This window comes from Pan troglodytes, chromosome 18, assembly GCF_028858775.2.
Source record: "Pan troglodytes isolate AG18354 chromosome 18, NHGRI_mPanTro3-v2.0_pri, whole genome shotgun sequence".
NCBI lineage: Eukaryota > Metazoa > Chordata > Mammalia > Primates > Hominidae > Pan > Pan troglodytes.
Window position 1 is genome coordinate 50,564,984 of NC_072416.2, and position 27,139 is coordinate 50,592,122.

Here is a 27,139-nt window from a genome sequence, read left to right on the forward strand (position 1 = left end):
AGCCAACTTTGGGGACTCCCTGTTCTATCCCCCTCCCTCGTATGGCAATAGGATTAAGTTCTGTGTATTAGTCCATTTTCATGAGGCTGATAAAGACATACCAAAGACTGGGTAATTTACTTTAAAAAAAAAATAAAGAGGTTTAATGGACTCAGAGTTCCACATGGCTGGGGAGGCCTCACAATCATGGCAGAAGACAAAAGTCACGCCTTACATGGTGGCAGACAAGAGAGAATGAGAGCCAAGTGAAAGGGGGATCTTTCTTTATAAAACCATCAGATCTCGTGAGACTTACTCACTACCATGAGAACAGTATGAGGAAACTGTCCCCCATGATTCATTTCTCTCCCACCAGGTCCCTCCCACAACACTTAGGAATTATGGGATCTACAATTCAAGATGAGATTTGGGTGGGGACACAGCAAAATCATATCAAGTATATTGCAGAAAACATGAATAACAGTGGCTAAAACAAGATACAATTTTTTTTCTCTTACATAAGAAAAGAGCAGCCTAAAGCTTATTTAGCCTAAAGCTGGTATGGTGGGTTCCAGTCCACAGGACCAGGGTTCTACTTTTTTGCTCCTTGAAAATAAGCATCCAGGAGAAGTGCTGCTCTTCATCACGGGGCCTGAGATTCTCCTCCCCCACCAAGTGTCACCTTTCTGCTGGTCTGCAGAAACTCCTCTGTCTCTTCAGGCAGCAGCACCAGATACACCAAGCAGACCAAAACAACATCACAAAGGCTCTGAAAATTAAACTGTCTTTGTAACCACAGTCCACGAAAGTATGCCAAGACCTCTGTGATAAACCTAAACAGGCTGACTGCCTGCTAAAATAAAAGATTAAAACAGGATCCAGAGTCTCCTAATATAATAGCCAAAATGTTCAGTATACAGTAAAAAGCCATGACACTGAGAACCAAGCAAAACACAAGTGAACTAAAAAAGACCATCAACTGACAGCAATGCTCAGATGAATCAGATGCTGGAATTGCCTAACAAGGATTTTAAAGGAGACAGAAATGCTTCAACAATGAATTACACATTCTCTTGAAACAAATGAAAAAAATATAAAATCTGGGCAAAAAATAGTTTTTTTATTTTTTTAAAAAAAGGAAACCACAGAACTCTAAAATATGCAGAAACTCTAAAATAAAACAGAAATAGAAAGGGCATGTCTCCTAGCCAGATCAGCCATTCAAAGAAGTGCAGAAGAACTATTCAATGATTTTCACCTAATTTCCTTGGCTACTTTCCAGCTGCAAGGAATGCTGGGAAATGTAGTCTTTAAGCAGGCACACTAATGATAGACTGGAGTTTTGTTTACCAGGTAAAAGGAAAGAATATGTATTGGGTTACTAAGCTACCCAGGTCTGCCCCTGACACAAAGGGTTCATACATTGGGAACAAAATCAAGGCTCTGGGAGTTTACATTGGAATATGAGCTTACTGTGGATAAGACCAAAGAAATCCTGTGCACACGGATGAGGATTATAAATCCTGGTTCAGGCTGGCATGATCCACAGTTGCCACGATTCCTGTATGCCTGCAGAAAGACAACTTGATGTGACCTAATGTCACTAACATCTCGACAGGCTCACCTTTTGAGGGAAGGCCATTTAATTACCTGATTAATTTGCTCATCTTAATTAACTTGTTCCTATTGTTGATAACCTTGTATTGATTGCTCTGCTGGTAGTAATTAGAAAACTGGTAAAGAAGTAAGGAGAGAAGCCCAAAGAGGGGGGCAGCACAGCACACAGATTGTCTTCCTGTCTCCTAAGAATCTACTGTGTAGGCTGTGAGCTTAGCATATTTGCTTCTCTTTTTAGGTAAATATGTTATAGACACAAATGATGTTCTCTGTTGATTATTTATAACCACTCCACGTTCCTTCTTAGAGTATCTGCCCTTTTCATTTTTTCAAAGACTCAGCTCTCATGAGCCCCACATGACCTGCCACCCCCATCAACCACAGCTGATTGGATAAGCACCTGACCTAGACTGTGCCAGTCACATTTGATTGTTTCAGATTTCTGAATCAGAGCATGAAGAAACAGTACCAGTTAACTTTGGACACTGAAACTATAGGACGATGCAGACTTGGAAGGTGGACAAGGTAGCTATTTCGTGATAGCCACCATGGACCCTGTATTCCCACCAACAATCAGAGAGCACTTGTCAGTTAAGTTCACCAGACTCCTAATGGCATTATAGTTCTCCCACCAAACTTCTTGCCCCAGGGTGTATGGACTATCTCTGATTATTTGATAGAAGTTTCCCTGTACATTAGCTGACTCAAGTTCATTGCCATTTTTTGCAACCCAAAGAGTCCCTTCTATAACAAAGCACTCTCATCATTGACTTCTCTCTATCTTAGTTTTAAGTGTCTCTGGTGAAAATGCAAATTTAAAGGACCTATTAAAAACAACAGAGTGGGAGTTGCTATCAAATAAAGTATAAACTGCTAAACTGCTAAGGCCTCTATCAAGACCAATGCTGTGCTAACTCTTTCCAACCCAGTAAAACGAGGCTTTATTGTCCACCACTAACATGTCACCACCTCCCCTATTGACTTCAGTCCTTTGGGACCCCCTAACTCTCATACCCCACCCAGCTTCCGAGAACTCTATTGCCTCCCAGAAGTAATCATAGTCAACACTTAGTGGTAGTTATTTTGGCTTGAGGCCATGGCCTTGCAAAGCTGGTATTGAAGTGATGCTCTCATATCTAATTTGACTGAATTGAGTGTTCCAGTAAGACTGGTGATGTTTTCCTTGCTTCAGGGTCCATCCTAATGAGCAAATGCTGCCTCACTTTCACAGAAGGCTGCAAATGTAGACTTGTAAAGAAAATCTTTACAAACACTTCTTGGTGTCTTAGAGATCACCCAACACAATTACACATGGGGATATGCTGGGAAGTACTAAAATAAACCTGATTTATCCTTCACATATGCCTTTCATTTGCTATTGTGGCTTCAAAGCTCAAAAAAAATAGAGAGATGTTTCTCTAAACTTTCACTATTTATTAACTGAGAATGTAACGGAAGTGAAACAGCCAACAAAAATTAAAAGCAGCTTACTCAGGGATACAGAGTCATGACTATGTGGAGCCCCATATCTTTACTTCTTTGTCTAAAGTCCTCATAAGCACTGTCTGAGTTTGCATGAGTCCTACAAACTAGAACAACTCCCAACTTCATTGAGAAGAATGAGGACATCTTTGCAAAGAAGGCAGAGGAAAGCCACGTGCTGCTTGTAACACTTTGATGGCTACCCAGTGCCAAGGTTTTGTTTTTTTTTTAACAATCCTGACAGCAGAAATCTGGAAGCTTGATCCTAGAAGACTGAAGAGTCCCCAACATAACCCTGAACTCTCACATAAGAGAGGAACTCTTAGTTCGTTTGCCATCAAGAGAAAACCACAGACTAGGTCATTTATAATGAACAGAAATTTATTTTCTCACAGTTCTAAATGCTGGGACATCCAAGATCATGGGACCCGCATCTGACAAGGGTGTTCTAGCTGCATCATTCCATGGTGGAATGGCCAGAGAGGGTGAGGGAGAGAAGCAAAAGGGGACCAAACTCATCCTTCTGTAAGGAACTCCCTCCTGAGATAACAGCATTAATCATTCATCAGGGCAGAGCCCTCACGGCCTAATCACCTTTTAAAGGTCCTATCTCTTAATACTGTTATAATTAAACTTCAACCTACATTTGGGAGGGAACAAACATTCAAGCCACAGTAGATACCAACTTCTTTTTCTGTTGTTAAAGCAACACATTTTTTCTTCTCTGTTACTTGCAGCCTAACCAGATCCTAATAAATACACAAGCTTCTATGTCGACAAATATGTCTACAATGCTGTTTAAATGGCAGCATGGTATTCTAGGATATGGAAGGGCCACCATTTACTCAACCAGCCCATTCTTGGAGGATGTTTAAGCTATTTCCAATATTTTGCTATGTTCAACAAAGTATTAAGGATCTCCCTAGTAGCTAAGCACCCATGTAAATCCTTAGATATCTTAGGATAAACCTGTAAACTAGTTTATGTGTCCTAGTTTAGCTTGGCCCAGCTGGACCATCACACATATTTAAATTTTTTTGAAACATTGCCAACATGCATCTCCAGAGAGGTAGTACATCAAATTATGCTCCTACAAAAGTTGCAGAAACTTGCCTGTCTATCCATACTGTCACCCACAATGGTGATTATTACTTTTTATCTGTGACAATTTGATTTATGCTGGGATTTTGCAGCCAGCACCAAGGTAGCATGTTTTCTCTCAGTCTAATAATAATTTCTCTCTCCCTCATCATCATCACCAGCACTACCAATTTCTCTGCACTATGGGTACTAGCATCAAAAATGTTCCCATCACATTTACTTCATTTTGAGGAAAAGAACAGTTACTACCATTCATTCATTCACTCATCACACCAATATTACTGAATCCTACCTTGGACCAGCATTGTTATGGTAGATCTTGATAATATAGTGACAGACAATACCATCCTTCCCACCATTTACATAGTAGACTGCCTGGGGCTCATAGTCTACTCCTATCTCAGCACATGAGATAGTCCCATTATCACATTCTCTTCTCTCTCTCTCACAGGCACTCACTCACCAGCCATGGAGAACTTAATGGGCATTAGGTTCTTAATCCTGCTGGGTATAATTGGAGATAACCACCCTGGCTGACTGAGCACTATATCAGGCTACTCATGGATGATTTGGTTATTAGACATAATCAGAGTGGCCCTTGTATGCTAAAAAGGAGACTCAGTCTCCATCCCATGGAAGATTACATTTTTCTGACTGCCATCCCTCAGATCTAGATGGTATTGTCTCCCTGACACCCAAATATCTTCAATCATATAACCAAGCCATGGTTCCCATCACTCTTCAAACCCCTGAGCATTCAAGCAACCCAAGGAAGTCAGAGCTCTGGAATCTTCCAGGAATCACAGTCTCTAAGGCAGATGGAATCTTAGAAGAAGTAGAGGATCCTATGTGGTAATTTCTCCCAAGTCACATTTCATGTGCCCTGATTCTACAGTAGCCATTCTCCCACCTTCGCAGCTTTCCAGGGTAGATACGTGGGGGGACATGACACAGGAGCCACGGCCCTTTCCCACACATATCCAGAGTCAGCACGCAGGTGTTAGGGCTCCAAAGAGATGCCCAGATGTTATGATTTGAGGTACAGAAACCTGACAACAGATCCAAGCAAACTGGGATCTCTCTGGATTCTTGACAAGACCCCCAGTCTAGTCATAGAGGTATGCCTTTTGCACATTTGACAGGAAAAACTTATGTTTCTCTCAGCAGCATTCCAAGTTCAAGAAGACAGTATGTGTACATGTGAGTGTATATGTTTACATACATGAGTATGTGTGCTGTGGCAGGGGGCTCTTTGGAAACCTTCTAGCAAATACAGGTGACGGCTTAACAGGTTGATATGGTTTGGCTCTGTGTCCCCACCCAAATCTCATCTCCAATTGTAATCCCCACGTGTGGAGGGAGGGACCTGTAATTCCCACATGTCCAGGGAGGAAGGTGATTGGATCATGGGGGCGATTTCCCCCATGCTATTCTCATGATAGTGAGTGAGTTCTCACGAGATCTGATGCTTTTATAGGTGTTTGAAAGTTCCTCCTTCTCTCTCTTTCTCCCTCCTGCTGCCTTGTGAAGAAGATCCTTCCTTCCCCTTCATCTTTGCCATGACTGTAAGTTTCCTGAGGCCTCCCCAGCCATGCGGAACTGTGAGTCAATTAAACCTCTACTTTTATAAATTATCCAGTCTCAGGTATTTCTTTATAGCAGTATGAAAATGGATTAATACACACATGTATGCCAGTTTCTATTCTGCTATTTTCCACAGGGCAAGAGAAAAGTTTTTGAGCTCTGCCCAGTTTTCATTGCACATTCATTTGTTTGTTTTTGTCTGTTCACTGATAGAAGATAAGCCCTCTGAGAGCAGAGGGCTTGTCTATGTTGCTTGGTATTACTTCCCAATAGCCCAGAAGGGTCCCTGGCATATAGTAGTTGCTCAAAATATAAGGTAAACAAATAGGTCATCACATTTCATTGACAAAGCCATCTGTGAGGGAACCTCTATCATTCATTCATATTCTCATTCATACTGTGTGGCTGATGCTACGCCAGACATAAGCCATAGTTAATTTTCTACCTCCACCCTGCCAGGTGCATTTTGGAGCCTAAATGTATCACCAGAGATGGAAATGTGCCCTTGTTAGCATATTTTATCTGTCTCTTCAAATCCATTTTGGAACAAGAGAGGGAAATAAAGACATTTGACTTGTCACTGGTGATGTAGATGAACTTAGTCCCCCCACCCCACATATACACACACTCACACATATGGGATTCAGTGGAAGAGATGTGGTTCTACTCTACACTGACATCCCTGCCTTTCTCCACAGTGTAGGCAGGCAGGATCCCATTTGACTTAAGCACACGTCTCAAGTTCACCACCTCTCCTCTCCCTCCAACAGAGTCTCAGCTTAGACTGGGCCTCATCCTCCACAGGACAAGTCTCTCTCATCCTAAGCTGGGAATCTCCAACAGGGAGTATACCTCCAGCCAAGAATCAGGCTAGAAAGCCGGAAGCATGCCTGCAGGCTCAGTCTTCTCAAGGCAATGTTGGGAGAAGGATCCCCAGAGGGCAAAGTCTCCTGCAGCCAGCTCACTGATGATTGACACCTAGGTTTACTGGGGCTGGCTTCAGGGCCTGGGATCAGGCACACTGCCATCTCAACAGATGGGCACATGGGTAGATAGCCAACAGATAAAGCACGAGCAACAAATGTGTTTGTCAAGGGTAGTTTTTCCAGGCAGAAACATCAAAACAGGCTCATCTTTCTCTTTTCTTTTTTTGAAACAGAGTCTCACTCTATCTCCCAGGCTGGAGTGCAGTGGCGCAATCTTGGCTACTGCAACCTCCGCCTCCCAGGTTCAAGCATTTCTCCTGCCTCAGCCACCCAAATAGCTGGAATTACAGGTGCACACCACTACACCCAGCTAATGCTTATATTTTTAGTAGAGACGGGGTTTCACCATGTTGTCCAGGCTGGCCTCGAACTCCTGAACTCAAGCTATCCGCCCACCGCTGGGGCCTCCCAAAGTGCTGGGATTACAGGCATGAGTCACTGTGCCTGGCCCAAAATGGGATCATCTTGAGTCTTCACTCCTGTGCGCCTCTGCTGGAGGCTGGAGCCTGAGTAGCGGGAGGAACCTGAAGAAGAGCTATCTAATTCCTGCAGAAGGAGGAAGGGGTGACACCAGGGAGCATGAGGTTAGGACACCCCTGGGGGGAAACAAAAAATGCCACCCCTTATTTTTTATGCAGTCAACAAGAGGGAGTGAGGTTAGACATGAAATAGATCCCCAGGGGTCTTGCTTCCTCTCACAGCTGAGAAGTTGTTAAAACCCATTTTCTGACACTCACATAGCTATGATGAGCTTTGAAAAAGATCTGGAAATGTGCAAACCATTGACAACTGCCCTGCAATCTTCTCCCTGGGAAATAAGGAGCTCTATCCTCATGAGCTATAAATTATGAATCTCATGAAAAGTATCCAGAGGTAAGAAATGTCAGCCCATGTACTGATACTGCTTTATCCCCACTCACGGCAGACACTGCTAATTGGTTACAATGTATTTAGTATTTTCTCACCAACCTAAGGTTGTACTTCAGACCTTCTTTTCAATAGCCCATATATTCACAGGGTACAACATTCAAAAAAAAAAAATACAAAAGGAGAGATATACTTGAGAAACCTTCCTCCCACCCCTGACCCCAAACCACCCTGTTCCCCCCGACAAATGGAGACCGAGGTACCTGGTCTCAATCTCTTGTGAGACAGCATTTTAGGAAACCAATAGCTTTGAAAGGTGAAACTGATCAGATTTAGAATCTAGTTCCATTTCAGAAGAGTGACCCCACTGTGCTTCAGCCAGCAGTGAGCTGAGATGGAGCAGACTTAGTTCTGTAGCAATGACAGAGGTCCAGAAAACACTTTACATCGAGGGGCACTCCTTTGCCTACAAGACCAATACGTTCCTGAGCAACATCTGGACTTCACAGGGGCTGGTGTCCACTGCGCAGGGCGGCACTGTCAGGGCTCTAGCCTCTGCCAGCAGGACCTTTTCATGGACTATCTTAGGCTTGCTCTTAGGGATCGGGGTCAGATACCACACTGGGAAATTTCACAGGGCTGTGAATGCTGATGAAGCCTTGGGAAAGCAAGGGGCAGCAGAGCAAGCACTTGGCCCGGGAATCAGAAGAATCTGGGTCCTTTAATCAGTTCTGGTATCTTTCAGCTGTGTGACCTTGAGAACATCATTTCCCTTGTCTGGCATAAAAAGAGGGGGCTGCCCTGTTGAAGAGCAGTAGAGAGAGTGGTTACGCCCACAAGCTTTCAAGCCAGGCCTGTTAAATTTGAATCTTCTTTACATCACCCACCAGCTTAGTGACAGTATGCAAGACACAGAAGCTTTTGTAACTTTCGTTCCCCACAACTTAAAGTGAGGGGAATAATAGTACCTACTTCATGAGGTTATTGCAATAATTAAATGGGTTCACAATACATTTAAACCACGTGGCAAATACCTAACACATGATAAGCACTCAATAAATGCCAGCTATTATTTTATGATGACTTCCAAAGGTGGCATTATATCGTAACAGGAATAGACAGAGGAATGAACTACCTATTTTAATACTAATACTCCTGATGACAACTGGCTACCAAGTTATTAGAAATTTCTCACTTGGCTATGGCTGCCACCCGTGTACTCCAAAAATAGTGTCATTAATTGTTGCAGTCAATGATTACCATTAGGGAGGTTTAGGGTGATGACCTTCTTCCACCAAAATAAAGCTTTTACCTTATCACCAAAATCACCTAGGCCAATAGAGAGATTAGAAAATGCTTGCAGGGAAACCTGGCATTTGGATCCTAAACCCTAAAGATGGGGTCATGACTTTTCTTCTCTGTAAACAAAATGTAGGAGATCTGTTTGGTGGTGAGAGGGTTCGGGTCTCATGTTATCAAAGTGGCATCAGACTTCCATTAAGGCCTCCTCTTGATATGTATTATTAGGAAAACTGTTATGAGTTCAATCGTGTCCTCTAAACAGATATGTTGAAGTCCTAATCCCTGGTACCTGTGACTATGCTTTTATAGAGTCTTTGTAGATGTAATCAAGTGAAGACAAGGTCATACGGAATGAGAGTGGGTCCCAATCCGACATGGTTGATGTCTTTGTAAGAAGAGGAAAAGAGACAGACATGCATGGGGAGAAAGCCCTGTGATTACAGAGGCAGAGCTTGGAGAAATGTGTCTACTCCAAGCCAAGGAATTACAAGGATTTCCAGCTAACACCAAAAACTATGAGAAAGCATAGAACACATTTTCCCCTACATCCTTCAGAGAGAGTATGGCCCTACAGACACCTTTATTTCAGACTGGTAGCCTCTAGAACTATAATGAAATAAATTTCTCTTGTTTTAAACCACTCAAGTTTGTGGTAATTTACTACAGCAGCCCTAGGAAACTAAGACAGTCCTTGATGAAGGTAGATTGGGAGCTTGGTTTTAAAAAAAATCAAGGAAAGATAAAGGCACAAGATCTTTGGGGAAATCTATGACTATTCTCATTTGCACATATTTAGAGAATTATGCACATAAGGACTCTACCAGTAACATCCTGCTAACACAATTCTCATTGTAGGGACGACCTGGCTATTCCTTCACACTGGAAAGCTCTTGGTCCTGGACCTTACCAGGTAAACTTCCTTCTAGCATTCAGCTTCCTGTGTAAATTTCACCTCCTCTGAGACGCCCCCATGGACTGTCCTCTTAATAGTAGCTTAAAACTCTAGATCATCTTTGTTTTTTTCTATTATGTTGTTCCAAAATGTAATACCATATGAAATCCTCTTGTTGACTTGCTCCTGTTTGACTTACCTGACTCCACTGTGGTGGGATGTGAACACCACTAGAGGATGGTGCTGTCTTGGTTTCCACCATCTCTAGAACCCAGACAAGAGCCTGGCTTGTAACAGGCACACGATTCCATATTCCATCATGTCTAAGATGATCTCAATTGTGAGATGCATCACCATTACTGTGTGTGACATTAAAAAAAAGTGCTGCTGATTAAGCTCCAACCTGACAATGATGAAGAAACATAACCCAACCTTAGAGATGTTAAATTACAAAAAAAAAAAAATGTGTCTTAGATACAACGAAATATGGTAAAGGTTTCCACACAGCGTTCTGTTCTTGAAATAATCACTCAAGCCCTGTAAAGACCAATGTGGAAGTTGTAGCGCTGCCCCTGAGCACAGTTCTCAGAGTGTGAGTGGAGGGAGAGAGTAAGGTAGGTGTCAAAGAGGACCTGCAGATGGGGCCAATGCATCTGCAGCAAGGAACATTCTGGCCATTTCTGAGACTCATGATGATGTCACAGAGCTTTAGAACCCTAGTATACCCTAGACCACCCAAACGTCCCACAACCTATTGAATCTCACAACATATGTTTGGATAGCACTTCCCAGCCTACAACGCACTTTCTCAGGGATTCTCAAACTTCCTCCCACCTCACATCCTTTTAAGGCAAGTGAGTGTGGGAACTCTGGTTCAGGGAAGTTAAATCACTTGCCTAAGGTCATGCAGATCATTAATGCCATAGCCAAGACCTGAGCACGTTCTCCTAAAGCCAGGTCAGGCCTCTTGCCACATACTCCATTGACTCTAGTGCCTAACCCATGCTCATCACAGAGCTCACACTGGAACCATTGTTAAACAGACTCTAATGGAAATGACTTCGTTCAGCTGGTGAACATTTTGGAAGATTCCAGAAAAACATGAACAAGTGTTTGAGTGCTCTTAAGGGGATTGTCTAATATCTTGGCTCCTGACTCATCCTTAGAAGTCTTCCAGCCACCTTGTACCCATTTCAAGCCCAAGGGCTCTTTAACGTAAATGAGTTACTGAGCAGGTGAGAGAAAAAGTCTGGGCCCCTTTGAGGGGGTATATTTTGGAGCAGTTTGCTGTTTTCTTAAAGCTTGGGGAAGAGTGAGCAGTAATCAATAGTGAAATCTGCCTGAATCTCGGAGGCTCGATGAAGGTGTTTTTGAAGCACATCACAGAGGTTGATTTTCTGTTATTTAGTGCCAAAAGTTATTACCTCAGCAGCAGTGCAATGTCTAATTTATACCAAATTGTTAGCTGAAATCTATTAAAGTTTATTAGCCCCATCTCAGAACACAGTAACATCTCACTGCTTCAGTTCCTGTTTAAATTGACCAGCTGGTTTAACTCTATTAGCTTTGAGGCTGAGATAAACTGGAGTCCACAGGAGCCATCCACAGCGCTGGGGAGAATGAGTACAGATGAAGCTCAGGGTATTTGGGGTGTTAGCTGCTACCAAATTGCTTCAGGCTTCATCTCTCTTGCTGCAGCCTCTACCCTGTTATTGTATTACCTACAGGATAGGGAGCGTCCTCAGAATTCAGAAAGCAGTTGTCAATGGGCTGGAGCTTTCAGCAGATAAGGAGGCATTTCTGGAATTGTGAGGCTGTTGGCCTACCACCAGGACTTGGGGCAACTTGAGTTGTCTGAAAGGAGAAGGGATTTTTTTTTTTTTTTTTTTTTGAGACAGAGTTTTGTTCTTATTGCCTAGGCTGGAGTGCAATGGCACGATCTCAGCTCACTGCAACCTCCGCCTCCCACGTTCAAGGGAGTCTCCTGCCTCAGCCTCCCAAGTAGCTGGATTATAGGCACGTGCCACTACACCTGGCTAATTTTGTATTTTTGTAGAGATGGGGTTTCGCCATGTTGGTCAGGCTGTTCTCAAACTCCTGACCTCAGGTGATCTGCCCTCCTGGGCCTCCCAAAGTGCTGGGATTACAGGCATGAGCTACCACACCCGGCCAAGAAAGGGATTTTTTAAGACATTCCCCAAATTGCCAGCAAGCCCATGACTTCTAGAGCGCACTTCCAGCTGGATGGAGGGAGGACAAAAGATTTAACTTTACCAATAGAGAGATATTCTGACCTTAGGTCTATCCTATCTGTCTCCAGGGTAAGGATCCCAAAGAAATCGGACCACGCCCATATGGAAGCTTTTAGGTAGAGGCTGAACGACCCTCCACAATGATACACAATGTTCAGTCATTTTGGACAGCCTGAAGCAGTGGGCATATTGGCCTTAAAAGTCACCCAGATCTGGTTGGAAAGCCAACCTCATTGCTTACTGGCTGCACAGTCTTGAAAAAGTGACCTGGCATTCTTGGTCCCAGTTTTCTCTCCAGGAAAAATGGCTTTTCATGACAGTTTGAGTATTGCACATGAAGCATCTAGCAAAGCCTCAAGCACATGGTAAATATGTAATCAGCATTAGTTTCCTTATCTTTACCTCTCTTGGCATTTTACAGTCATTGAGTTAATTATATTTTCATTTTGTTCTATGCTTCTTTTAAGCTCCCTCGTGCTCATTATCTCAAGTCTGAAAAGAACCCAAAGAAGTAGGTGGAGCAGGAATTTATAGCCCTGTTTTACATGTTAGGAAATCCTTGATTTAGAGAGGTTAAGAAACCCACCCAATGTCACACTGTTCCTGTAGAAGGAGATAAGAAGGCTGAGTTCCTAAATTCCACTCCAGCTCACCACGTGGTTATGATGCCGCAGAGTTCTATAAGGAAGATGGACTTCAGAAAAGCAACTAGCACACCAAGCCCCAATGTTAGGGCCAGAGCTGTGTTGTCTCAGTGGTAGCAGAAGCAAAATTCACAATCCTAGTGCTTGACACATAGAAGGTGCTCATCATGTGTGCACTGAATGAATGAACTGATGAACCAAGCTAAACTCACTCCATCAGGATCTCCCGAATAAAAGTAGGAAGAAGCTATGTTAAACGAGAGATAAAGGGCAAAAATGGTAGAAAGACTTAGAGCTTCTAAGTAACTGACCATGATCCTTCAGTGAATACACGTAAAATGCGCTCCATTCTGAGTCAAAGGCAGCCAGACCATCCCTGGCAGGAGAGAGAAGGCTCCTGGGGCATTGGACTATTGGTGCCCAAGGGGTGGAGCTCCCCAGGCAGTCAGCCTGACTCCCCACACCTTCTGCCTGGCTATTGATACCAAACCTCCAGCACTTGACTCTCTTCAAGACCCCTTGAACTTTTGTCAATACACTCTGTATCCCTGGTACCAAGCAAAGGGCCTGACTACAAAACTGGCTTTTCTGTGTTAAATAAAGGAGGTCAAATAAAGCAGATGTTATTAGCTCCACTTTATAGCTAAGGAAAATTAAGCCCAGGAAATGAGTCCAGTGGAAGGAAGGCTTTCATTCCTTCACAAATATTAATTCAATAATTCAATAGAGTCTCCATACCTGCACTGTCTTAGGTGCAGGGAGATACCATGATAAAAGAGCAGACAATGTTGCTGCCCTCAAGGAGCTGACATTCTAGTGGAGGAAGACAGATGCAAAAAGGAATGTATGCCCACATCACACAACTAAATTGTGGCATGATGGAGTTCAACAAAATATGGATACAGAGAGCAAGGTTTGAGGGTAAATTTAACCAAGGTAGGGTAATCAGAGGAGCCTGATCTGAAAAGGCAGGAATTAAAATAAGCTCTAAAGGATTATTAGAAATCAGAGAGAGAGGAGCTGACTGGTAGAAATGGAGAGTGTTTCAGGGAGAGCAAAAAGCCCATTCAAAAACCTCATGCAAAGAAGAGTTGGGCAATTTGAAGAATTGAAATGAAACTCTAGGACTGCGCACGGAGAATGTGAAGAAGTGAGGAGGGGTTGGAGCTGGAGAGATAGGTGGGACTGGATCCCATACAACTTGGTAGGTCATAGATTTTATTGTAAGTAAAACTGGAACCTCAACGGCAGGGTATTAAACAAGGAAATGATATGACTAATTTATAATTTAAGATTACCCTCTGCTGTAGGAAGAAAATAGAGGGGGGGGGGTTGTGGAAAATGGACCTACAGCATAGTAGGTCATGGGTTTTATTGTAAATAAAATTGGAACTTCAGTGGAGAGGTATAAAACAAGAAAGTGACATGATTAATGCACAATTTAAGAAGATTGCCCTCTGCTCTAGGGTGAAAAATGGATGGGGCAGGGGGCCAAGCATGGAAGCAGGTTGGCAAGTTGGGAGGCCATTCCAGTTGGGGCAAGAGATAATGATGGCTTTTCTTGGACTGGTAGAGACTTAAGAGGAGGCTTTACTGCAGACAGAGAGTAGTTAAAGCTACAACCAAAACCAGAGCCTGGGTCTCCTAATTGTCCAGCTGGATCCTTTAAACTGACCATGCTCTGATGGTATATGGGACAAAGGAAGATGACTGGTGGGGAAATAGGAAGGTCATTAAGAGAATACATCTAGAACACTGCACCCAAACTAGAGTCCACAGCCCCTCAGGGTCCACACACATTCTCTCCAAAATAAATTTTCATTTCACATGAAGTTTCAGCGACAAGCAAGAATAAATCAATGGAAGCATGTTGTGGATTATTTGCATGGCCACCTTCTCATTGAGTTCAGCCATATGATTTCAGAAAAGACTTTGCTTTTGTAATTTGCCATCCTCTAGGCTCCTAATACTACTACCTGTGTTACCTGCAGAAAAGAACAGAGAAAGATCCAGTGCAAAAACTCATAGGAAATGATCAATTCATGCCAAGTGATGAGAACTAGAGAAGAGAGATGAGAGCATTGTTCATACACGGTGGTCTAGGTCTCCTACCCCAAGAGAACTTGTAACAAAGCCCAAAGTACAACAGCCACGTTTAAAGAGAAGATTCCATTTCAGCCAGACAACATGATTCATCATATTTATTTAATATTGTTAATTTGAATTTTATTAGATCTGTACTGATGTTTGTATTTAATTTCTAATTTGTTTTGGTTTCATAATTGACTAAAACAATAAGCACAAAGAGTTTCTATCTGACTTTATATATTAACATTTTAATAAAAGTCTTTTATATACTCATTGGGATCCATGGTAATTATTTTCCTCTCAAAAGGGTCTGTATATAACTCAAGTTTGAGAAACCCTAGTCTCAATGAAATAAAAATCAAACAATGGGCTGCCCTATTCTAGACTACATGATTTTGCTTTTTAGTGGTGGCAGGGAGGAAGAAGGAGTACCAGGAAGAGGAATCATTTATTCTTCTTGGTACAACTCCGAGAAGGTGCAAAATCTGCTAAAAGTTAAGTTTAAAAGAATGGGCTTAAATTATGTTAATTTATTATTGGACTCTCCCATTACAGTAGAGTATAGTTTCTACCTCTTAAAATGAAAAGCAAGTCGTGGTTTTCAGAATCCCATAGGAAGAAGCTCAGTGAGTTCAACACATGAAGTTCTTCTTCTAACACTGGAATGATTGTGGATTCTTGGGTCTGTTTCCTGACAAAGTAGTTAGCTTGAAGGCAAGCGCCATGCCCTGTGGAAACTAAGTTCCTATTCCCCTTCTCAGCCTCACATGGAGTGGAACTGTGGGTAAAATCATCAGGACTTTTAAATTTTTCTTTCTCCTCCTCTTTTGGTTGTATCCTGGGCCTATCATGTAAATAAACCATGCACATAAGCAGCAGAATTCTGAAGCTATTGTACAGGGTAATGTTGAATTTTCGTGAAGGAGAGGAGGTCAAAAACAGTGGGTGTTATTTTCTATGTGGCACTCAAAGTATTCAAGGTAAGCTTGAGTATCCTGGGGTGAATATTTTTTAAAAGAGACAAAGATAATTTTTGCCCAAGACTTGCACTGATGAACAGCGCCATTCATCAGCTCTCTGATGAAGCATATAGAAATTCCAACACCTAAAAAATGGAGGCAGGACATCAGAAGACCCAGACCAGGAAAGTGAGCTTGGACAGAAAGAACAGGTGACTACTGATGTCTTGACAGTGCTTCTGTTCACCCAGCTCCAGGATGGAATAGTCCATCCAAAATTCAAGAGAGAATGAAAGCCAGTTGTGATAGCCCAGAGAAGGTGGTGGCTACTAAAATAGATTTCCTTTGTTTTGTTCATCCCACTGACCTCTGTCACTCGTCATTCCCAAGGTACACAGAGCGCATTCCTGCCCCATTGCTTTTTAGGTAAACATTAAACAGCACTGCACATGGAAAGAAGCCAAAGTGTTTGATAATTCAGCAGCAGCAGCAAACCTGAGTGTTTCTGTGCAATGCAAATTGCTTTGGCTTCCACACAGCTCCTGTCGCTTCAAGTGCGGATGGTAAATAGCCTTCCTTGGGATTACTATCAAGTATTCATTTTAACAACATTAATTTACAACATGTTATCCCACTTTACATTGTGCTACATGACTTATTCACAGAGCCAGCCCTTCGGCGCCTGATGTTGATTCATTCTAATCACCGCACTTGCCTATGATTTTTAGGTTAATGGGACCTGGACTGGAAAAGGATTGTTTGTGTGAGAATCATTCATGACAAAGGCAGTGACACCTCCTTCAAAAACCTGTGTCTTTCTGGCAGAGTGTTGCTGGAGACGGCCACTGGAGAGGCTGAGTCAAATCAATCTCCTCACCTGAGGACTTCCTAAGACCAGCACACTGAAGGACCAGCAGCAACAACAATAATGCTAATGCTCCCTTATGGTAAGTTACACTTTCCAAGTCCCATCTAATCTATTATTCTCACAATAACCCTATAAGGTAAATACAGTGGGTGGTTTAAGAGTATGGGATCTGGAGACTGTGTCTTGGGTAGAAACTTGATCTATTACTTTCTAGCCAAGTGACCTTGGGCAAGTGACTCAATCTTTATTTCCCTCAATTTCCTCATCTTAAAAAATGATATATAATAGCTGTACATATTTTGGGGGTACACGTGATATTTTGAGACCTGTGTACAATCCAGAATGATCAAATCAGGGTTGGGATACCCATTACCTCAAACATTTATCATTTGTTTGTGTTGGAAACAGAACAATTTTTCTCTTCTGGCTACTTTGAAATATGCAATAAATTATTATTAACTATAATTTCTCTACTGTTCTATAGAATATTAGATATACTATATTATATTAGTAATATGTAGTATATTTATACTATATTATATTAGTAATATGTAGTATATTAATACTATAATACTAGAACTTATTCCTTCTATTTAACTGTATGTTTGTATTCATTAACCAACTTCTCATCCACCCTCCACGCTACCCTTCTATGCCTCTGATAACCATCACTGTACTCTCTAACAAATATGGTATTTGTCTTTCTTTGCCTTTCTTATTTCACTTAACACAATGACCTCTAGTTCCATCCATCTTGCTGCAAACGACAGGAGTTCTTTCTTTTTTATGGCCGAATAGTATTCCACTGTTTATATGTAACATTTTCTTTGTCCATTCATCCACTGATGAGCACTTAGGTTGATTCCATTTCTTGGCTCTTGTGAACAGGGCTTCAGAGACCATGGGAGTTCAGATACTTCATCTTTAAAATGGGGATAGCAATCATAGTTACTACACAGGGTTGTTGGCAAGTAAGTGGATTGTTACAGTAAAGCAGGTAGAACAGAAACTGGCACGTGGATTATGGTAGTTCATAAACAGTACTGTTTCTCTTCTTTCCTGTCCAGGACAAGACTGCAATTCTCTGCCTGCTGAAGCTCAGCTATGACCACGTGACTTGCCTTGGCCAATGAAAGAGGAAGAGTATGTAACACTGCTGAACGGAAGCAAGTGGCCCCTGCCCCTGCTGCAGAAATTCTAGACATGTGTGCCATGCTGGAGCAAGGAGACAGGGAGTCCTGGAGAAAGGAGACATGGAACAGAGCTCCCAGCCCAGTCAATATGTAACATGAGTGAGAAATAAATAACACTTTGTTGCTAGAAGCTTTTTTTTCAACTGAAGTATAACTCAGCTTCCCCTGACCCATGCAGAAAGTCATCTATCAATGTTAAGTATCACTAAATTTATTTTACAGAAGAAGAATCTAAAGCTCAGAGTAGTGGTCTCAATATCACTCAGCAATTATGTGATGGAAGCATACTGAAGGCCCACGTTTTAAAGTGGACACCAAGGGGAATATAGCATAAATAGAAATTTTCTAACTGCAGGGAATTCTTGCTATACAACTGCAAAGAATAGGCCCCACTACTTCCTAGCTGTGCCTCAATTTCCTGATCAGTTAAATGGGACTAATAAAAGAGCAGCTAGTGGCTGGGCGCGGTGGCTCACGCCTGTAATCCCAGCACTTTGGGAGGCCGAAGCGGGCGGATCAAGAGGTCAGGAGATCGAGACCACAGTGAAACCCCGTCTCTACTAAAAATACAAAAAATTAGCTGTGCGCAGTGGCGGGTGCCTGTAGTCCCAGCTACTCGGGAGGCTGAGGCAGGAGAATGTAGTTAACTCGGAAGGCGGAGCTTGCAGTGAGCCGAGATCGCGCCACTGCACTCCAGTCTGGGCGACAGAGGGAGACTCTGTCTCAAAAAAAACGACAACAACAAAAAAAAAAAAAAAAAAAAGAAAGAGTAGCTAGTGCAAGAGATGGAGAAGGGATTAAATGAAAATACATGTAAATTGCTCATAAGATTATCTAGAATAAACCGAACATTCAAAAATGTTAGTTACTATTATTATTAAGTAACAATTGCTATTATAATCCTAATATCACCTGTTTCTCATCAGTCGGTGGATACAAGCAATTACATTTACATAAATATGTAAAGCAATAAAGCCAAACCAGAGACTCCTAATCGCCTTCCTGCTTAGTGCTTCTTCATCCTGTTAATTTAATTCCGGTCTCTACCTCCACGGGGCCAATTCCTCCTACTGTGGAACATCTCCTTTACCAAGAAGGCTTTCCTGCTCACTTTCACCCAAGACTGTTATGTGCTCCCATAGAGCCTGATACCACATGTTCATAAGATGCGTCCTGGGTCTTTTTACCATTGGTCAAGGTCTATCTTCCCAGCTGGATTGGAAGCTCCATGAGGGAATATACCTGTCACGTTCACAATGGTAGGAGCTCGATATTTATTCATAAGAAAAAATAAACAGATAGGCACAGGGACAGATGCTATCAGCAGCCACTTACAGAAGAAGCACCTTTAGCAACAAACATGTCAAATGGTGCTCAGTTTCACTAATATTAAAGAAATGTACAAAAAAAGAGATTATTTTCACTAAAGAGATGGGCCAAAAACCAAAAGCCAACATTGATAACATTAAGTGCAGGAAACAGTAGGGAGAGGAGAGCAGATTCACACTGTATTAAAACATTGGTACAATATTGTGGAGGGTAACTTACCAGTATCTATTGAAATGTTACATGTGACCTAATAATTCTATTTCTGGGATTCTACTCTACAAAAATAATAGTGTGAGTATGTAAAGATAAATATGCAAGTGTTCTCATTACAGTATTTTTTGTAACAGTAAATAAAATTGAAACAATTTAGAATGCCCATCTTTGGGAAATTGGTTAAGTAAAATCTGGTACATCTATATGATGAAATATTACATCGTAACATAAATTTTTGTTGTATGATTCACTAGAGTAGAAGCTTTGTCTTGTTCACCACTAAAAAAACACCAGGCACATAGACAGTGATCACTAAATATTTGTTGTATACATTAATGAATATATGGTAATTGAAACATTTTAATGATATAGAATTAAGAGAAAAGATTTAGCCATTTTGAGTAACATCCAAAAATTGTTTTCAAATGCATGTAGTAGAAAAACTTGCTCAAAATTGTATATCTGAATAGATAGATAAATAGATGGGCAAATAGGAGGTAGATAGATAGAGGAATAACTTTGCTCCATAATTTTAACAATGCTTTTCTTTGGAAGGTGAATCTGATAGTGCTGGAGTTTGTAAGGAGTGGAGAGGCAATTCTTTCCTTCTCATTTTGAATAATTCATTTAACCCCTGATATTATAGATTAGTTTTCTTTCTTTTTGCTATTTTTCTGAATGTGTCAAATAAAAAACATTTTTATCATATAATAAATAATGATTGTTTGTCCGAACAATCCTAATATGGAAAATTAGGAACTAAGACCCCTTCAAAGTCACACTCACTTATTTCTGTAATCCTCAAAGGAAGTTTTTCCCCCTACCCAACCTATTTTTTTAAAAAGCAGCCAAGTATATCAATGGGCATTCGTTGATGGAAAAGGGAAGGTTGCTTATACAAGTACTTTCTGGACTCAGCTCAGCTAAGCAAATACACGCATGAGCCTTTGAATGAGATGGAGTTGGAAGGAGAGAGATAGAAAGATGAAGAAATCATCCTCCAAAAGATTACCATTTTGTAAATGGATCATGAAAATTGTGATTTACCACAAATCACTACAAGCTAGCAGACCTTGATTTGAACTCTCTGTTCCAACGTAACTGTGTGACTATGCAAAAGTTATTTCAATTCTTTGAACTCAGCTCTCTTATCTGTAAAAGGAGAGTCATCTATTAGGGTAATTAGCATTAACTGCTCTGACAAACAAACCCCAAATTTCAATAGTTTAATACAATCAAAATTAATTTCTCACTCACACAAAACTCAGTATTTATGTTCCTGGTTGGGTGGTTCTACCAGATAGCTTTCTACCCAGTAGTGTGTCTTAAACTGGGTCCCACAGTGAGAAAAGGCAAAGGCTTATGTGGAAGTGCTTTGTTAGCAAGTATGGTATCAGAGAACAACAGTGAAAACAAGGAGAGTACAGCAGGTAGAGGAAAAGTGAGCAGAAGGTTGCCTTGTTGCATTGTCTGCCACTGAGGGCGGTGGGCTGTGTGGTCCTGTGGACTCAAAAAAAAATCATAAAATGGGCCATAAGACTATATGTCTTGTAGGATAAGGGTGAAGTGTTTATCCCATTGGCTCCCATCCCCTTAGATCAAAACTTTACCCCAACGAGGCTTTCCCACTTGTCCCCATGTCTGTCCTCCATATGTTCTCCAGCACCACTGAAGCCCTTGGTGTACATATAAGAGTTGCATGACTGAATTCTCATGGAGAGCTGGCAACCATAGCAGTGGCTGGAGCATTGTCCAAGTGAGACCTTGAGAATCTGAAGGGGTGCATTTGAGATGTCTCATGCATAGAGACCCAGGGAGGTGAGTACAAAGGGTATAGGCTTCTTCCATATTACAGCCTGACCATCTTCACCCATGGCCTCCATGCCCCGGAAGGGGAAGATGGAGAAAAAGAAAAAGCCAGGCCTGGAGGTAGCAAATGTCATTCCTACCCACATTCCACTGATCAGATCTTGTCACACACACCTCCATCTTCCCATCAAAAGGAATATCTTAAAAATATACCCTTCCTGAGAGCCCAAGAGAAAAAAAGAAATGATTTGGTGAAAAGATAACCTGTTTCTTCCACTGGCTACACTGGCAATCTCTCATAGCTGTTGAGGGCCCTGAGATCATGTATGTTCCAGGAACTGGATGTTCCAGGCACATAGAGGGCAGTTGACAAATGATACCTCTAATTAACATTCTGCAAAATGAAAATTATATTTGGCTCTAAAAGGTATTCCTCTATGAGAAAGCTAGAAAAATGACCTCGGCTAGCAGAGATCTTATTCAAAAGTAGAAGGATTGGTGCTAATTTTGCCCATATAATGGACTTACGGTTACACTCCCTATTGTCTGGGCATCACGAAATGAAATTGCCAAGGTACACACAGGAAACCAGCCCCCTTGCTACCAAGTTAGGCCATTGCTGTGGACGTGTACAGGCAAGTATCACATTCTTATCGGATGTCTCCCCCGCCAAGTGGACAATTACTAACCAGATGAAACAACATTACCCAGGGGTTCAGGAAAGGAGTGCTCACCTTTATACTCTGCCTGGAATTCTCTTACCTTGTAGCTTCACAAGGATAAGGTGATCTTTGCCTATACCCTGGTTTAAAGTTGGGGAAATAGGATAAGTGTCTGGCATCCAAACTCTGCTTGGCATCTGTGATTGTTAATTTTAGGTCTCAATTTGACTGCATTAAGGTATACCCAGATAGCTGGTAAAGCATTATTTCTGGGTGTGTCTGTGGGGGTGTTTCCAGAAGAGACGCATTTAAATCAGTGGACTGAGTAAGGAAGATCCACCCTCATCCTATGTGAGTGGGTACTATCTAATGAGCTGAGGGCCTGGACAGAATAAAAAAGCAGAGGAAAAGTGAATGCTCTCTCTCTTCTGGAGCCAGAATACCCTTCTACTCCTGTCCTTGGACATCAGAGCTTCAGATTCTCTGGCCTTTGGATTCTGGAGCTGGCATTAGCTCCCCTGGTTCTCCAGATGACCTATGGTGAGTCTTCTCAGCTTCCATAATCATGTGAGCCAATTCCCCTAATAAGTCCCCTCTCACATATCTATGTCTATCTCTAGCTGTATCTCTATAGCCACATCTATATCTCTATCTCTCTACCTATCTATCTATACATCTATCTCTCATCTCTCTGTCTAACCTATCCATCTATTTATCTATCTATTCATCTATCTATCTATCTATCATCTATCTCTGTGTCTGCCTGTCTAACCTACCATCTAATTATCTATCTATTCATCTATATACCCATCCATCCATCTATTTATCTGTTCATTTGTCTATCCATCTATCTATTCATCTATTTGTACATCTATCAATTCATCTATTATTTATTATCTAATATATAATTTATCTATCCATCTAATCTATCTATCCATTATCTATCTATCTATCTATCTATCTATCTATCATCTATCTATCTATCTATCTACTTATCTATATATCCATCCATCCATCCATTCATCCATCCTATTGGTTCTGTCTCTCTGGAAAACCTTGATTAATACAGCAGCCATTTTAAAAATACTTACTGATCAGGTGCAATGTGCCAGGCTCTCTGCTAAGTGCTGGGGACACAGCAGAAATGAGTCAGAAGGTCATAGTTTTGGTCCAGTGAGAGAGAAAGACATTGAGTAATAACCACACAAATAAAGATCTAATTACAAATTGGAGAAGTGTGATAAAGGAAAAATACAAAGTTCTATGACAGTTGCCATATAGTGCCCATCCTCCCTTTCTCATTCACCACCAGAACTCTACTTTTTAGCTGATATAAAGCCTTCAAAAACAAAACAAAACAAAAACAGATTAGATTCCCTCAGACTCTTTTGCAGATAGGTATGGTCATCTGACTAAATCCTAGCCAATAGGATATGAGTAAAAGTGGAGGGTTGTTCTACTTTCTTTTCTTCCTTCTAATTGGTTGGAAGTCAGATGTGATGGCAGGAGCTACAGCAACATTTCTGGACTTCCAGTCAGAAGCCATGTTGAAGAAGGAGCCTGGTCCTTCATGACCGTGTAGCTGCCTAACACCCTTTAACCCACACTTCTGCATGCGAGAGAAAGAAACACTGCTATTTGAAAATCTATTTGTTGAGAAAGCAGGGCCTGTTTTTAGTAAGACTGTCTAATATGAGAGTTGAAAAGGAACTAAGCACATGAAAAGTGAAGGGGAAGTGCTCCAGGCAGAAGGAATCTCAGGTGCAATAAACTGAAAGAAAGTCAGAGTGGCTTAAAGGCAAATAGCAAGAAGAAAGTGATGTGGAGTGAAGTAAGCAGGGGATGGCTTTGCAATTAAATAGGTGTTCATTCCTGGGCCTGTCATTTACCTCATAAGTCCTCAGTTTCCATATCTGTTAAGTGGGAATAACGAGCAGCCTTCTGCTCCCAGGGTTGCTGTAATGATCCAATGATAGGTTGAGAGGAGGAAACAGCATAACACATTGGTGCAGAGCACTGGCATTCCAACCAAGTTCAACCAAGTGCAAATCCTGTCTCTCCACTGACTAGTTGTGTGACTGCTAGTTACCTACAAACACCTCTGTGCCTGTTTCCCCATCTATAAAATGGAAGTAGTAATAGGATTTATTTCATAGGGATGCTGAGAGAATGAAATTAGTTAATATTTGCCAAGCACTGAGAATAGTACCTGCCACATACTAAGTTCTATATATATGCTTGTTAAATAAATCAAAAAGTGTTTATGACTTTGAAGATTTACATTAGCTATAGTTACCATAGACTTTCACTGTAGATTGAAACTCTTGTGGATTTTGACTTTTTCCAGTCACTTTTCACTACTTCCTAGCACCTAAGGAAGTGCTTCCTTTTAGAACAGTCTCATTAAAAGAGACTTTTCAAGGAGGAAATTAAGAGAAGTACTTCAGGCGCAGTGACTTTTCTGGCCCCCATTTCCTCTCCACCTGCAGCAATGGGGATAATCATAGTCCCTACTTTCCAAGACATTTGTAAGAATAAGGTGTTGTACATAAATAGGGATTGGCAAGCTTTTTCTGTAAAGGTCCAGACAGTAAATATTTTAGGCTTTGTGGGTCATATGATTTCTACTACGACAGCTTAACCCCGCCTTCATAGCCCACAAGAAGCCATAAATAATAGGTAGAGATGAACACAGTTCATTGAATGGATGAATGAACATAACTGTGTTCCAATGAAACTTTACTTATGGACATCGTGATTTGATTTTCATGTAATTTTTATGAGTCATAAAATATTCTTTTTCTGAATTTTTAAAAATTATTTTAAAATATGTCAAAACAATTCTGAGCATGCCGGCTGCACAAAAAGAAGCAGTGGATTAGACTTGGCCCATGAGCCGTAGTTTGCCCACCCTTGTCTGTAAATATTTGGTACAATATCTGGCACATAGTAAGTGTTCATTAGCTATTGTTAACTTGTTTGTCATTACTATTAACAAGGGAGCACTGGACATTAGTTCTGCAACCTGTCATTCTATAAGCACCAGAAAATCAGTTCTTGCCTGGGCCTTTACTTTTTCCTTTTGTCTTTTAAGCAGCTGAACCTGACCTAGGTAGGGGCTGGGAGTTGGGGTGGAGATAGAAGAGGAGGGCTGTGTGAAGTCAATGCCTTGGTTCAACGGCTTCCTAAACATCCTGACTGCTTGGACCAAAAACTGCCAGCTTGAAAGGGGCTTTATAAATGGAGAGCCTGTAAAGCAATTCAGAATCTGATTTTGCTGCAAAAGCATGATTTTAACAGATCTGTAGCTGTTCCCAACCTTTTAACACTGTCTCCTGTGAGTCAAGAGATTTTGATCTTGTAACTAAATTGACTCTGTCGCAGGTTTGCCATCCGCCTGGGTAAATTCTCTGACATGCACAGCTTCAGACCAAACCCCCTTTCACAAAAAAATAAATAAATAAATAAAAAACCTCTTCTGTACCCAGTCATCAGTTATCCCCTATTTCCTTTTCTCCAAATTGAAATATTTTTTAAAATACTATAATGAATGTCAGAATCAACTCCCTTTGGTCCTAAACCTAGCCTTCTTTTTTTTTTTTTTTTTTTTTTTTTTTTGGCAGGAGAAATTTCTGTTTAATCCTAATGCTAATATTTAGAAAAGTCGCAGCAGATTTAAAATGGTTATTTGCCTCATGTTAGAGATCTATTGTGTTTCGTGGTCAGTAATCAATAGGTGGCAATCAGGTCTTTCTTTCTTTTTCTTCTTTCTTTCTTCTTTCTTTTCTTTATTTCTTTCTTCCTCTCTTTCTCACCCTCTTTCTCTCTTTTTGTCTTTCTTTCTTTTTTTATTTTTCTTTCTTTCAAGACAGACTGTTGGAGAATCCAACAAGACATGATTTCCAAATAAAGAGCTCAAAGAGTCGCTTGGCCGGGGCTGAAAGTGGCAGCTCTGGAAATGCAGGCTTTTCTGGATGGAGCAGTATTGTCCAAATTATACAGAGGAGGCAAGAGGCTGCTCTGCTGTGTTCCAGTGCCAGCATCCCTCCGGGCATATGCCTGCCCACAAAAGCTGTGCTCACGCATGATGAACACAGCACCGGGGGCTGGTTTTGTGGAGCTGAAAATGCATCTCATCTCCTAGAGTTGAGAATAGAATATGACCAGGAATGAACATGCCTCTTGAATAACTGAGAGAGAGGGAGGTAGGAAGAAAGAAAGAGGAAAAGAGAGGGCTGGGGAGAGGAGATACAGAGGGAAGAAATGCAGAGAGAACTGAGATGAAAAAAATAGAAGAAACAAGGAGCAAGTGCCTGAGGGGCTAGAGAGAAAGCAAGAGAAGGTGGATGAGAAGGGAGGCAGGGGAACTGCAAGCCTTCAGTCCTTGTACCTTTTAGGATGTAGGGACACCCAGAGAACAGCCCTCAATAAGATCTGGAAAGAAGAGCTGTCACCACAGACTTAGAAAATAGGTGTATTTTTTTACAAATCCAAAATTCCTATAGCTCATAATCATAGGTGTGTGTTGAGCAGGGCAGATTTCCTTTCCTAATCTCTGTTTTCTCTTTCAGAATAATAGGTTATTCCCCTCTGTCCTGAGTTCTGCTTGAAAAACTGAGAGTTCTAGAACTTTGCAAAAGCTCCCCTATTGTTCCGAGATGAGCATTTTTCTGGGGTGAACTGGGCAGAGGTTTGACTGGCAAGCAGCTCTGGGTGTACATTTCATCCAACAGTCTCATGGTGGTCGAAGGAGATCCCCAGATGCAAAATCAAAGTTGCTTGGATTTCCATTTCTTCCCCATCTAGGAAAAGGGCAATGGAATCAAAGCCTTTAAAAAATGTAGTAAGAGAAAGACTCTCTAATTGATCAGAACCTTCTGGCAACCAGCACTTTGGCCCATCTACTGAAAAATACTTTATCAGTGTCTTTAGTAAAGGCCCCCAAGATGCACAATACATTTTTGGTTGTTGAAATAGAGTGTCTTCTAAGTCATCAAGTAAAAGAGAAATTCTGCTCAGAAGACTTTTGGATAGTACCCAACATTTGTTGAGGCTTACTATATTACATGCATTACCTCGCTAAATCACCACATTAGAACACTTACAGGTAAGTCTTATGATTATAATCATTTTATAGTCATGGAAACTGGATGTAGAGGGTAGGATAACTTGCCCAGGGTTACAGCTAAGGATTGGACAAGCTGAGATTTGAACCCCAGCATGTTCATCTGGCATGAGAGGGCTCGTGCTTAATCTCCAAGCTATAACACTTTCTTGCACAAAGGTGTGTGTTTGCAGAGGAACAAATATGA

General features: G+C 41.4%; 2 long non-coding RNA genes across 3 annotated transcripts in view; one reads left to right on the forward strand and one right to left on the reverse strand.

Annotated features, from left to right (window-relative positions):
• The window catches only part of LOC107968847 (uncharacterized), a 54,864-nt gene extending 44,372 nt beyond the window's left edge, over window positions 1–10,492 (reverse strand). Inside the window, exon 1 of the long non-coding RNA XR_001710356.2 lies at window positions 10,010–10,492. This is a non-coding gene — a long non-coding RNA (uncharacterized LOC107968847). The remainder of the gene's footprint in view (window positions 1–10,009) is intronic.
• A 74-nt stretch (window positions 10,493–10,566) lies between these two features.
• Window positions 10,567–17,944, forward strand: LOC104002622 (uncharacterized). 2 transcript variants are annotated; one of them, XR_001710357.3, is made up of 3 exons: window positions 10,567–11,045; window positions 16,482–16,700; window positions 17,689–17,944. It is a non-coding gene; the product is annotated as an uncharacterized LOC104002622 (long non-coding RNA). The 2 variants fall into 2 exon arrangements; XR_674978.4 differs by lacking the exon at window positions 10,567–11,045 and adding an exon at window positions 16,248–16,316.
• The last annotated feature ends 9,195 nt before the right edge of the window (window positions 17,945–27,139 follow it).